Source organism: Vombatus ursinus, unplaced genomic scaffold, assembly GCF_900497805.2.
Source record: "Vombatus ursinus unplaced genomic scaffold, bare-nosed wombat genome assembly UNPS02014932.1, whole genome shotgun sequence".
Taxonomy (NCBI): domain Eukaryota; kingdom Metazoa; phylum Chordata; class Mammalia; order Diprotodontia; family Vombatidae; genus Vombatus; species Vombatus ursinus.
This window is the reverse complement of record NW_020954710.1, coordinates 3,298,282-3,311,136: the sequence shown is the minus strand read 5'-3', so window position 1 is coordinate 3,311,136 and position 12,855 is coordinate 3,298,282.

The window sequence follows — 12,855 nt, the reverse complement described above, 5'->3', positions numbered from 1 at the left end:
GGTGGTTTGTGTTGCTGATATCTGGGTCCAGAACTGCTCGCTTCAGGGAGCAGGGGGAGGATGCTGCCTTTGAACAGTCTCTGGGAGTATTTTCAAAGGCTGGTGAACTTGTCAATCCTCTGGTTTGGGGGATGGTGCCTACCTTGGCATACAGACAGAGCCATAACTAGGTGGGTGCAGAGCTTTGTCTAAGGGGCCTGAAATTTAAACAGGGCACCCATAAAATGAAGAACAGATAATGAAACAGTTCAACTCTCACCACAGAAAGGTGGGCAACCAATAGGGCAGAATATTACATATGGTATCAGATATAGCCACTGCATAGAATGTGGTTACTTAATTACTTTTCTTTGTCAAAGGAAAATATTCAATGCAGGTGGAGTGGGAGAAGGGTTTCCCCTACCCAGAAATGAATTTGATGTAAAGTCAAATGAGATCAATAAAATACATTAAAAGTAATTAAATATATCTACTCTCTGTCCTGGTGGTCATACAGCCCTCTCTCCCATTTCTTGTGGTTATACAGGGTCTTATCTAGGCAGCTACAAGGGATTTCGGAGGCCATCTTATGTGACCTTCTCTTCTTACAGATGAGGAAATGTTAAATGTGCCCAGAGTCACCCAGCTAACTGTCCAAGGCAAACTTTGAACCTAGTTCTTTCTGACTTCAAGTATGTCACCTGGGTGTTTTACATAACAGACCCTCATGGCAGAAGAACGGTAAAGATGAAGGCCTGCTTGGGCCAGAGGTGGGCAGTCCCAGATAAGCTCCCCAATTGCAGCTTTGAAGTCTCTCCCTAGCTTCTTCCCTGGAGAGCTCGTTTCCTCCTACTTTCCTCCCCTCCCCTGCTCTCCCTCTCCTCCTCTCCCTTTCCCTCCCCTTCCCCTTTCCCTCCTCTCTCCTCCCCCTCCCCCCCCCTCCCTCCCCCCCCTCTCTGTCCCTCCCCGTCCCCCTTTTCCCCCTCTTTCTCCCCCTCCCCTTCTCTCCCCTCCTCCTCTCCTCTCTTTCCCTGTCCTCCCCAAATTGTTCTAGTCTCCAGAATTCTTTGTTATGGCTCTGGATCTGGGTACAGCTACAGGGCACCTTTTCTGATCCAGGAAAAAATTAAAGTTGAAATATCTGGTTAGTTCAATCCCAATGTCAGTCATTTATCTGTGTGTTTTGTCTACTTTTCTTTTTCTCTCCGACCCAATAAAATCAGACCCCTGATTTTATTGGCATGGAATACTCCAATTAAGGAAATCCCTTCTGCTAATGAAGATTACAGCCTGTTCTGTAATTTCTCTTAAAATTAGGTCTAGGGCACTGAGAAATTAAGCCACTTACCACTAGAGAGCCAGTGTATGCAAGATGGGACTTGAACCCAGATCTTTCTGATTTTAAGGCCAGCCCTCTCTCTCAACTATGCCAAGGCTTCCTCTCTTTCAAACTGTGATTTATAATGGATTTTAAAGGACATCTATGTCAACTTTCACAGCTGAAAAAAGCAAGATCCAGGGCAGTTAATTGACATAATCCAGAGTGGTCAATTTATCAATCAACTAGCATTTAGGGTCTTCAAAAATGAAGTATGGACAACATTAAACACTTAGTATGCTAAGCACTAGGGATACAAAGAGAGGCAAAAACAGGATCCCTTAAGGAACTTATGATCTAATAGAAGAGACAAATTTTTAAAAATTGTACATACAAGACATATACCGCCTTGATCTTCTACTTCGCCTTTACAAACATTAGTACTTCAAATGTCTATAGTTATGGGGGGCAGGTGATCCTAAAAGTATCCTATTCTCATACATATTCAAATCGGAAAGCTTAACCTAAGCTTCTATTTCCTTTGATTTGGGGGGGCGATGCAGGGAGTGGGTAATACAGATTGGTGATTGGTTTGGGGAAATTACCTCCACCAATGAATATGGACAACTCATCTATAACATAGTGATTTTTTGGGGGGTTAGGCAATGGGGTTAAGTAACTTGCCCAGGGTCACATAGCTAGTAAGTGTTATGTGTCTGATACTGGATTTGAACTCAGGTCCTCCTGAATCCAGGAATGGCGCCACCTAGCTGTCCCTAACAGTGATTTTTAAAGTGTGCTATGGAGAACCCTATGAGGGTCCAAGATCTTTCGGGGAGTCTTGTTTTGTTTTGTTTTTTTAATCTATTTTCTACAAACAACTGTCAGAATGAGAAAGAGACTAGTCCCCGCCCCAGGGCTCTTGTGGACAGATGCTGCCTTCCCTGGCTTCCTTCAGGTCCTATCTAAAATCCCATTTTCCTAATACCTCTTAATTTTAATGTGCTCTCTCTCTCTCTCTCTCTCTCTCTCTCTCTCTCTCTCTCTCCTCTCTCTCTCTTTCCTTGTCTATACATATTTGTACAGCTAGGTGATGCCATAGCGTACAGAGCACTGAGCTTAGAATCAGGAAGACTTATCTTCATGAGTTCAAATCCAGCCTCAGACACTTACTAGCCATGTGACTCTGGCCAAGTCACTTAACCCTGTTGGCCATGAAGAGTCAGACATGACTGAAAAATGACTGAACTGAACTACATAGTTGGAAGCTTGTTGTCTCGCCCCCTTCTTAAAATGTGAGCTCCTTGAGAGACAGGAACTTTCTTTAGTCCTGTGCTTAGCAGAGTGGCTGGCGTATAGTGAGTGTTTAATAAATACCTGTTGATCAGAATTCTTCGGTCTTTCAGGGTTCTTGCTCTTTGCAATGCCGTTGTTATTGTGTGAGATTTTCCTCCTGGTTTGGCTTGTTCCACTCTCTAACCCGTCAGCCCAGGTTTCTCTGGGATCATTCATTCATCATTTCTTTCGTCACAGTGTGTCTTCTACTACATTCGCACACTGTTCCTCGACTATAGGCATCCCCTCAGTTTGCAGTTGGGGGTTTTGGTTTTTGCCACTCCCAAAATAACTGCCCAAAATATAAACTCTTTCCTCTCTAGGCTGCACTCCCAGACCTTCTTTCCTTTAGGGCAGCATCAGGCACCTTCATCTCCCACTCCTTCCCCACTCCCTTTCCTTTTCAGTTTACTTTTACGCATTGTCTTCGTTTATTTGAATAGAAGCTCCCTAAAGGCAGAGCCTATGTTACTTTCTCCTGTCCTTGAGGCTGCAGGTTTCCCATACCTCTCCTAGTATTTGTATCTCACTACTTAGCACATAGTAAGCCCTTAATAAATGTTTGTCGCCTGCCTGACTCACTTATTATTGGGTTGGTGTTCCTGCCCCATGGATCAATGATTGGGTCACACCAGGGAGGAGGAAGTCAGGGTCAAGGGAAGAGAGTAAAACTTAGCAGAGAAAAGAAAGAAAAGAAGAAAAACCAAGAGGATGGAGGAGGAAGGAAAAAAAGGCATGATGGGGAGGGAGGAGGCAGGAGACACGGTCAGTTAAGAAAATCCACATTTATTTCTCCAGGAATTTGCTTCAAAGTCCCTTCCTGTTCTCACTGAACAGTCGCTGTAGTGCAGGTCTCGGACCACTTAGGGAAGGAACAAAACCAGCCTCTGTTAGAGCATCAATGGTCCAAGTGAACAGCAGGTCACAAATGCCCCTGTTCGGGGCAATGGATACCTGGCTTTGTATGCACACATGTGTGCACACATACTCACACAATATGGGGATGGAAGGAAGCAAGGGGGAGGAGATGTGAGTGCATGTCCTTGCACACACACATACACACCTAACACAGCTCTCATTTATACAACAACCCTGTGAAATGGACAGGACAAGGACTACCACCTTCATTTTACAGAGGAGGAAACTGAGGCCCAAAGATGATGTATCAGCTTTCTCATGATTCTTAAGTCTTATTCACTTTCCAATGCATTATGTTACCTCACTAGTTGTTATTCAGTTATGACCAAGTCCGTAGGGTTTTCTTGGCAGAAATGCTCCAATATGTCCCCATTTTAAAGATGAGGAAACTAAAGGAAATAGGGGTTAAGTGTCTTGCCCAGGGTCACACAGTTAGTATCTCAAGCTGGATTTGAATTCAGGTCTTCCTGACTCCAGTCCTGGGGCTAGCCTGGGGCTTCATGTGTAACCTCTATATCCTCAAGCTTCGCAGCCTTATGAGAATGTCTCCCTCCATACCGGTGCCTCATAGAACTCCTTCCAGACTCACATGATGTACCATCTCCATTGTGAAGGCTTTCTGGATTTAGAAATCCAAGTTGTTTGGGTTCCCTATCTCCTCTTTAAATGATCATATAGCTGCTTGTTTTACCTGGTTTTATCCTCCCAGGAGGAAGCAATTTCCTCTAGGGCAGGAACCATTTCTTGTTTTGTCTTCGTACCCTACTTGCAAACAATATTCTTGATGGTGCAGTGGATGGAGGGCTGGGCCTGGAGTCAGGAAGACCCGAGTTCAAATTTGATACTTAATACTCCACGTAATCTTCAGTATGCCCACTCAATAATCCAATAAGCACTTATTAAGTGCCGACTACGTGCCAGGCACGTGCTAAGTGCTAGGGATAAATGAATAGAAAGAAAAGGAGTCCCTGACCTCAAGGAGCTTACAATCTAAATTGTTTAACTTCTGACTGCCTCAGTTTCTTCAACTGTAAATTGGGGATAATAACCTCACCTACTACTCAGGGTTGTCATGAGAATCAAATGAGATATTTTTTGTGAAAAAAAAGTGCTTATTGAAGTGCTTGGCACATAGTAAGCATTTAATAGTGTTTGTGCCCTACCCCTTCCCCTTTCTTTCAGGAGGACAGACCCATTAGTTCATTGGTATAGGACACAAGGGATGCAGGTTGACACCCTGCCGATATGCTTAGAGACTTTTATCTTAGGTATTAAGTGAGTGGTCCAGGTTCATACTGTCCGTATTTGGGGAGGGGAAGGATTGAACCTCAGTTTTCCTGGCTCTGAGGGTAGCCCTCTATCAACTGAACAACATTGCCCCTCTGCCTTGTACATGGTAAGCCTTTAATAAATGCTTGTTGAATTAGATTGGATGACCTACTCACATGCATCTGTTATGTTTTACCTATTAGATTATAAGCCCCTTGAGGTCAGGGACTCTCTTACACTTTTATTGCTATCTCTGCAGTACAGAGAATGAGAATGAACACACAGTAAGTATGAATGAATGAATAAGAATGCACAGTTTTTTGCTGCCCCCTGTCTAAAAATGACAATTTTGCTTCTGGGCTGAAGCATTTTCAAACCTCCCTCTCCATCCTTATGTAGATCCTGGGGAGCCCCCAAGACCAAAGAATCCCAAGGGAGGCAGCTGAGGACCTGGGTTTGAAGCCTTGGGTAAATCACTTCTCCTACCTATGCCTCAGTTTCCCTTTCTCTAAGGCACCTCTTAGTCTAAATCCTAGGATGCTACTGTTTGGAAGTGCTTGTAAAGTGCCTAACTATGGGGTCCAATGTGGAGTCCCTGATTCTGGAACTCAGATCTATCAGCCCTGGAGTATCCTGCTTCTTAGAGTGGGTCTGCAATCAAGCCACAGAGAGGGTGCATATTGAAAAAAACTTTTCAGCACCAGGGAAGACAGAATTATTCTTAGCCTTAATTTCACCTCCTGTTCCCCATAGAGTAGATAGTTGATCCTGTCCTGGCTTACTTGGACTGCAGCACACCTATTGTCTGACAGCCAGGTGCACTCCAGGCAAGAATGAAAGGCATTGTATGGAGTTGGACAGAGCAAAAGATAGATTAACAAGTCTGGGGCCTCCCTGGCAGCATCCTGAGGAGAGAGATGGTTGGGTTATGGAGCCTTAAATAAAAGATAGCTTCTTTTCAGCGAGGAGACTTCAAGGTGTCCTGAGGAAGGGCCACCCATGCCATCCTTCACCATCACCTTTTCTGGATGGCTCTGGTGGACTCAGAATTGGGGTACCTTGGTTCAAATCTCCCTGAGGTCACTAGCTTTGTGAGCATGGCTGATTTAGGTGAATGCCTTACTTTTCTCATCGGTTAAATGAAATGCTGGGCCACGATGACCTCTGAGTCTGTCCCCTTCCAGCTCTATTGACATCCGCTGGCTTCATTGTCACCAGAGAGGAAACATCTTCCTGAGTTCAAATTCGGCCTCAGAGGCTTACTAGCTGTGTGACCCTGGATGAGTCACTCTACTCTGTTTGCCTCCATTTCCTCATTTGTAAAATGAACCGGAGAAGGAAATAACAAACCCCTCCAGTATCTCTGCCAAGAAAACCCCAAATGGGGACAGGGAGAGTTGGAGATGGGTAATTTGACTTCACAATTTGGAAAATATTTATTAAAAAAAAATCTAAATCTCCAACAAAATGAGAGAGAGAGAGAGAGCTAACAACTGAGGGAAGGTCATCTGTGAGAAGTGGCATCTGAGCTGGGCTTTGAAGGAAGGGAGTAGAGAAATCTAAAAGATGGCATCCTGGGTGATTCTTGCCCATTTCTTACCACTAATCCTCCATATGAGATCCACACAATGCAGCCAATAAAGCAGTATATAAAAATTCATTAAGCACCTACTGTATGCCAGGCATGGTGCTAAGTATATGTTAAGAATACAAAAAAAAAGGCAAAAGATAGTCCCTGCCCTCAAGGAGCTCACAGTCCAATGGGAGAAACAAAATATAAAAAATTATGTGCACACAAGATATGTACTGGAAGACTTCCTCTATAATATTTCATGAATTGCAGGGCACACCTCCTCTCTCTCAACTTGGAGTAGGACTATCTACCTGTTACCTCTCACTCTAATTATTCTACTGTCCTACCTCCATTTCTGATTTTTACTAGTGGTAATTATAATTGATAATTAACATTTAGATGTTTATAATATGTTAGAAAGACAGTGGCTAATAAACTGACCTCAGAACTCTCAAGAGATGACACATTCTGACTTCGTGACCTTGGGCAAGTCACTGAACCTTAGTGCAAACATTACATAAAGTGTTTTGCAAACCCTCAAGTGCTATGTAATATTAGTTGTTGTTCTTGTTGTTATACAGGATTGATGTGAGAATCAAATAATATGTAATAATATGTAAAGTGTTTTACAAACCCTAAAATTCTATATAGGGGTGCTAGGTGGGGCCATAGTGCACAGAGCACTGGCCCTGGAGTCAGGAAGATTTATCTTCCTGAGTTCAAATCTAGTCTCAGATATTTACTAGCTGTGTGACCCTGAGCAAGTCACTTCCCCCTGTTTGCCTCAGTTTCCTCATCTGGAAAATTAGCTGGAGAAGGAAATGACAAACCACTCCAGTATCTTTGCCAAGAAAACTCCAAATGGGGACAGGGAAAGTCAGACACAACTAAAAATGACTGAACAACAACAACAAAGTGCTTTGTATTATTATTATTATATAGGATTGAAGTATGAATCAAATAACATGGAAAATGTTTAGAACCTTAAAGTGCTATGTAAATGTTAGCTATTATTATTATGTGTACAAATGCCATTGTCTCCTTTTATAGCCTGCAAGCTCCTGGATGAGGAGGGGGAGGTACTATTTCATTTGTCTTTGTATTTCTAACACAGTGCCTGGCACATAGTGACTGCTTAGTTCTAGGAACATAGATTAAAACTTGGAAGGAATCTTAGACCATTGAATCCACCCCTCTTATTTTACAGATCTCTGAATCTCAAAGGGGTTAAGTGTCTTGCCCAGGGTCATAAAGCCTATTGACTATCTAGGATAGGATTTGAACCTAGGTTTTCCCAACTGCGAGTTGTGTCATTTGCTAATTTAAAAAAAAAAAAATGAGATGTGTGATTTTGAACAAGTAATTTAACCTTTTGATCCTCAGTCAACTAGTAATATGGGGAACCACAGTATTTTATGTGTGCAGGGATGGGGGCCAAATCAGGTAAAGTTAAACCAATGAGTCTGACTTCAGTTCCTTAGAAAATTCTAGAACAGATCATTAAAGAGGTCAAAGAACATCTAGAAAAGGAAATGGTGATTACAAAGGGCCAGCTGGGCTTCATCAAGAACAGGGCATGTCAAGTTTAATTGATTTCCTTCTTTGATAGGGTTACTAACTGGTAGCTAAGGGAGAATGCTAGGGCTGGCTACAATTTACCTAATTTTTAGCAAAGCTTTGGACAAAGTATCACATAGTATTCTTGAGAAGACAATAGAGAGATGTGGACTAGAAGATAATATAATTTAGCAGATTCAGAAAAGGTTTGATGGGCAGACTTGGAGAAATTGTTGATGGTTCCATGTCAACTTGGCAGGAAGATTCCAGTGGAGAACAAGTCTCCAGGGAACTGTGCTGTTTAATATTTTTTTCACTGATTTAGATAAAGGCACAGATGGCAGCTTCATCAGATTTGCAGATGACACTAAGCTGTCAGCTAACACACTGGATAATGGAGTCAAGATCCAAAAAGCGCTAGGCACACTAGAGCATTGCGCTATATCTAACAAGGGGAAATTCAATAGGGATAAATGTTTACACATTGGGTACATGAAATAAACTTCACAACTACAAGATATGAAAGGTATAGTTAAACAGAATTTGGTCTGAAAAAGATCTGGGTGTCTTAGTGTTCATATAGACTGTAAGTAATAGGATAGAATGTAAGTTCCTTAAGGACAGGAAGTTTATTTTTGTCTTTTGGACTTTTTTATATCCCCAGTGCCTGACACATAGTAGGCACTTAATAAATGCTTGTTAAATTGGATTGAATTAGGAAGCAATGTGGTCCCCTGGAAAGAGCTTCAAATTCTGATTTTGTATGATGTTAGGCAAGTCACTTAACTTTTGGCCCTCAGTTTTCTCATCTATAAGGAACTAGATTACATGACCACTAAGGTCCCTTCCAGTCTGACATCTATGATCTTATGAGCTTTGACTCATTCCTGGGGTCTCTGAGGACAGAGAAGAGGCAAGGGCATAGGGCCAGTACCTCGGAGAACAAAACCTCCCCTGGCTATCTCTTCATTGGCTCTAGGAGGCATCTGGTGAGCCTGCCAATTACAGGAACCAAAGACGCCTCCCGGAGACCCCAATGCCTGGACTCAAGGCTGGTGTTTGCTCCAGCTGGGGGACATTTCCCACAAGTTGAGAACATTTCCCAAGACCCCCTCCAATTGGTCCCCACCACTCACGATATGTTTCACACACACCAGACACAGTTTACACTCCATCAGGCTAACAAAATCATTGCCCAGCTGGGCCCAGCCAGACTCAGGGGCTATGGCACCAGCTACATAAGCAAGCTGTGAAAGGGGCCGCCAGCCGGCCGGGCTCCTTCAGCCTCTCCAGCTTTCAAAGCCAACAGAAGCAGAAGAAACCCACAGACGCTCACCTCTCTCACTTTGCTCCTGGAAAAACATTTGGAGAGCATGGAAATAAGGGCCAGCGGGTTGTTTTCCTAATCGGATTCCCATCGCTGGGGCCTTTGGGTTCTGGACTGAGTTCAGAGCCATTGTTGCTCTCTGGAAGTCATGGTGTTTATGGGAATATTATATCCTGCCCAGTCAAACCTGACAGCGTGAGTTGTTGATTCCGTTACAGACAACAGGGATGCCATCGAGAGCGGACGTCCCCCTGCTGCCAGTGGAGATGGTGAACTCTGAGGCTGGCACTGCCTTGAGTGGGAAGGTTGGGGTCCCAATTAGGAGAAGATGGGAATGGCTGGGGCTTTCAAAATCTGAGCTCATTAACCCACTGACTTTGGGGAAGCAGAAGGAACTAGGGATTGAGCATTGAACTTTTAGTCATAGGCCCTGGGTCCAAATCCTCTCTGTGCCTCTTGCCTGTGGGACCAATCACTATGGCCCTAGTGTCTTCATCTGTAAAAAGGTTCAACCTTTGAAAGGATGGCCTCTAAGTTCCCTTTCACCTCTAGATATTAGACCCTATGACCTTTCTAGGCCTAGTTTCCTCATCTTTAAAATAATAATACCAAATATTTATATAGCTCCTACTCTGTGCTAGATATTATGCAAAATCCTTTACAAATATCTCTTTTGATCCTCACAGGGAGATAAGCATTATTCTTATCCCCATTTTATAGTTGGGAAAACTGAGGGGAAGCGACTTTCCTCACATAGCTAGTAAATATCTGAGGCAGGATTTGAACTCGGGTCTTTCCTATTCCACAGTCAGCACTGTGCAACCTTAACTGCCTCTAAAATAAGGGGAAGTTGCACAAGATCAGCTTTCAGTATTTGTGGTTAACACCTACCTGGTCATGAAGAAGCCCAGCCAACCTCCTTGCCCTCATTCTCCCTGAAGCCAGACTTCACAATGTTTCTTTTTTTTTAACATTAAGATTTATAATAATACTTCCTTCTCAAAGGGCCTGTGAGGTAGGAAGTACAAGTAGGATCTTAGATTTAGAACTGGAAGGTATTTTAGAAGTCACCTAGTTCAACCTTCACATTTTACAGCTAAGGAAACTGAGTCCCAGGAAAGTGAAATGACTTAGAGGTAGAATCATAGGTCAAGGTCTATAGGTTGAGAGCTGCAGATTTTGAATTCAAAGACCTGAGTTTGTACTCAATGAGCTCTAGGGCCCCTCCCAGCTTTAAATCTACGAGCCTTCCTCTCCCTGGGACTCAGTATCCTTTTCTGGAAAATGAGGGAGCTGGACAAGATTGCCTTTGAGGGTCCCTTCCAGCTCTGAATTTATGATCTTGGAGGCATTATCATTGTAACTTTGGGGGAGCAGGGAGTTTGCTGACAGGCCCATGTGTTTCTCCAGTATGATTGTCCAAGAATCTCTCTAGCTGATGTAGGGGCAATGGAGGCTGAGGGATTGGCCAGCAGGTCCAAGCTCTGTGCCAGGGAACAATCCTCAGTCCCTGGCCTGGAAGGTCTGACCAGTTAGCATGTGATTGCCCGAAATTTTACCAGGACCCTGAGGGTGTTTACCAAAAATGGAACCTGGGAACAGTCAGAGAGCAAACGGCTGTCAGTGGACAAAGGGGCTTTGCAAGAAAGAACGGCTCAGCCTTTAGAGCAGAAGGCTGGAGTGAAAGACTTGGAAAACTCTGAATGGAGAAAAAGGGGGCGGGGGGAGAATGAATTCAGTTTTCTTCTTATTGCCTTGAGTGTGAAGAGGAAGAAGGGAGGTTTTGTGCCTGGACTTCTTGTCGCTTCTTACACTTCCCCATCATCCCATCCCCACCACCAGAGAGCACCACCCACCCAGATTTGGCTTGCTAAAGGGCGCTGACCTTTGTTGACCATGGATAGCTTTGTATTACAGAGTGGTGAGAGGGTGTAGGGGCAGGGTTCTAGGAGCAGGGGGTGATGTCCCTGCTTCTGTAGCAGCAGTGAGTAGAGGGGAGACAGACGGAAGAGGGGAAGCCCAGATAGAGGAGAATAAGAGGGAAAAACAGACTGGAAGGAAGAGGGGTGTGCTGGGGTGGTGGGGAGGAGGAGGTTGAAAAGGCCAGGAAGAAGAAGCTCTCTGAGTATTGAAGGGACAACCCAGCCCATCCCTGATGCTGAGCTTTTGAAGTGGTCCCAGTGGGCGTGCGGGTTAGGGGAGAAAGGCTAAGCCCTGGTGAGCGTGTTAATGACACCTAGTGTTCCACTTACATCTTTCCTTTGAGTTTAAAACACAATTACATGGTGATTTCAGGCTCCATTGTTCACCTGAAGACCCATTAGATCTGGTTTCCACACCCGGTTAAGATATTTGCCCATCCCCTCAGACTGGGCTCCAGCTGTTGGCTTCGCTGGTGGTTGGTGGGTGGGGGCAGGGCTGATATTCATGAACCCATACACCCCTCCCCTCCATCTGCCCCCTTCTGCCAAGATGATACTAAGGCGGCCCCTTTCTCTAGGCCCCTGAAATATCTTTCTTGGCCTATTATGGCTTGCATCTACTTAAGGCCAGCCTATATAGAACAGGGTCAGCTTTCCCTAGGCGGGTCTCAGCCATTGTGTGAATGAATTCATAAGGTCCTAGAACTGAAACTGGAAGGGATCCATATCTCATTTTACAGAGGAGGAAACTAAGGCCTAGGAAGATAAAGTGGTTTGCAGTGGATAGAGAGTGCGGGGCCTGGAATCTGGAAGACCTGAATTCAAATCCTGCCTCAGACATTTATTACCTGTGTGGCCCTGGGCAAGTCACTTACTTTCTCTTTGCCTCAGTTTCCTCATCTGTAAAATGGAGATAATAATAGCTCCTACCTACCAAGGTTGTTGTAAGGATCAAATAAGATAATATTTGTAAAATGCTTAGCACAGTGCCTGGCACACAGTAGGCGCTCTATAAATGTTAGCTATTATTATTATTACCTGAAGTCATACAGGCAATAAGTGACATAACTGGTATTTGAACTCTGGTCCTCTGAGACAGCTCGGAGGCACCATAGTGCATAAATTGTTGGTTCTGGAATTAGGAAGACTGATCTTCCTGAGTTCAAATTTGGCCTCAGACACTTACTAGTTGGGTGACCCTGGGCAAGTCACTTAACCCTGTTTGCCTCAGTTTCCTCATCTGTAAAATGAACTGGACAAGGAAATGGTAAACCATCTCAGAATTTCTGACAAGAAAACCCCAAGTGGGATCATGAAGAATCGGGCACACCCAAAAACAACTGAAAACCTCTGACTGAATCAAGCACCATTTCCCAGCACTCTTCCCGTGGCACCACTCTCCCAACATGTGTTAACTACCTTCTATGGACCAGGCACTGGACTAAACTTTAGAGATGTGATGATAAAAAAGGAAATCATCTCTACCCTCAGGGAACTTACATCTAACTGGATTTACATGGACACAGATAAGTCAATATAAGACATATATAAAATCATTTCCAGTGAGGAGAGAATACTGGGAGAATCAGAAAAGGACTAGGGTGATGTAATGGGCAGGCTGATGTAATGAGAAGAATGGGTTTAGAGTCGGAGGATT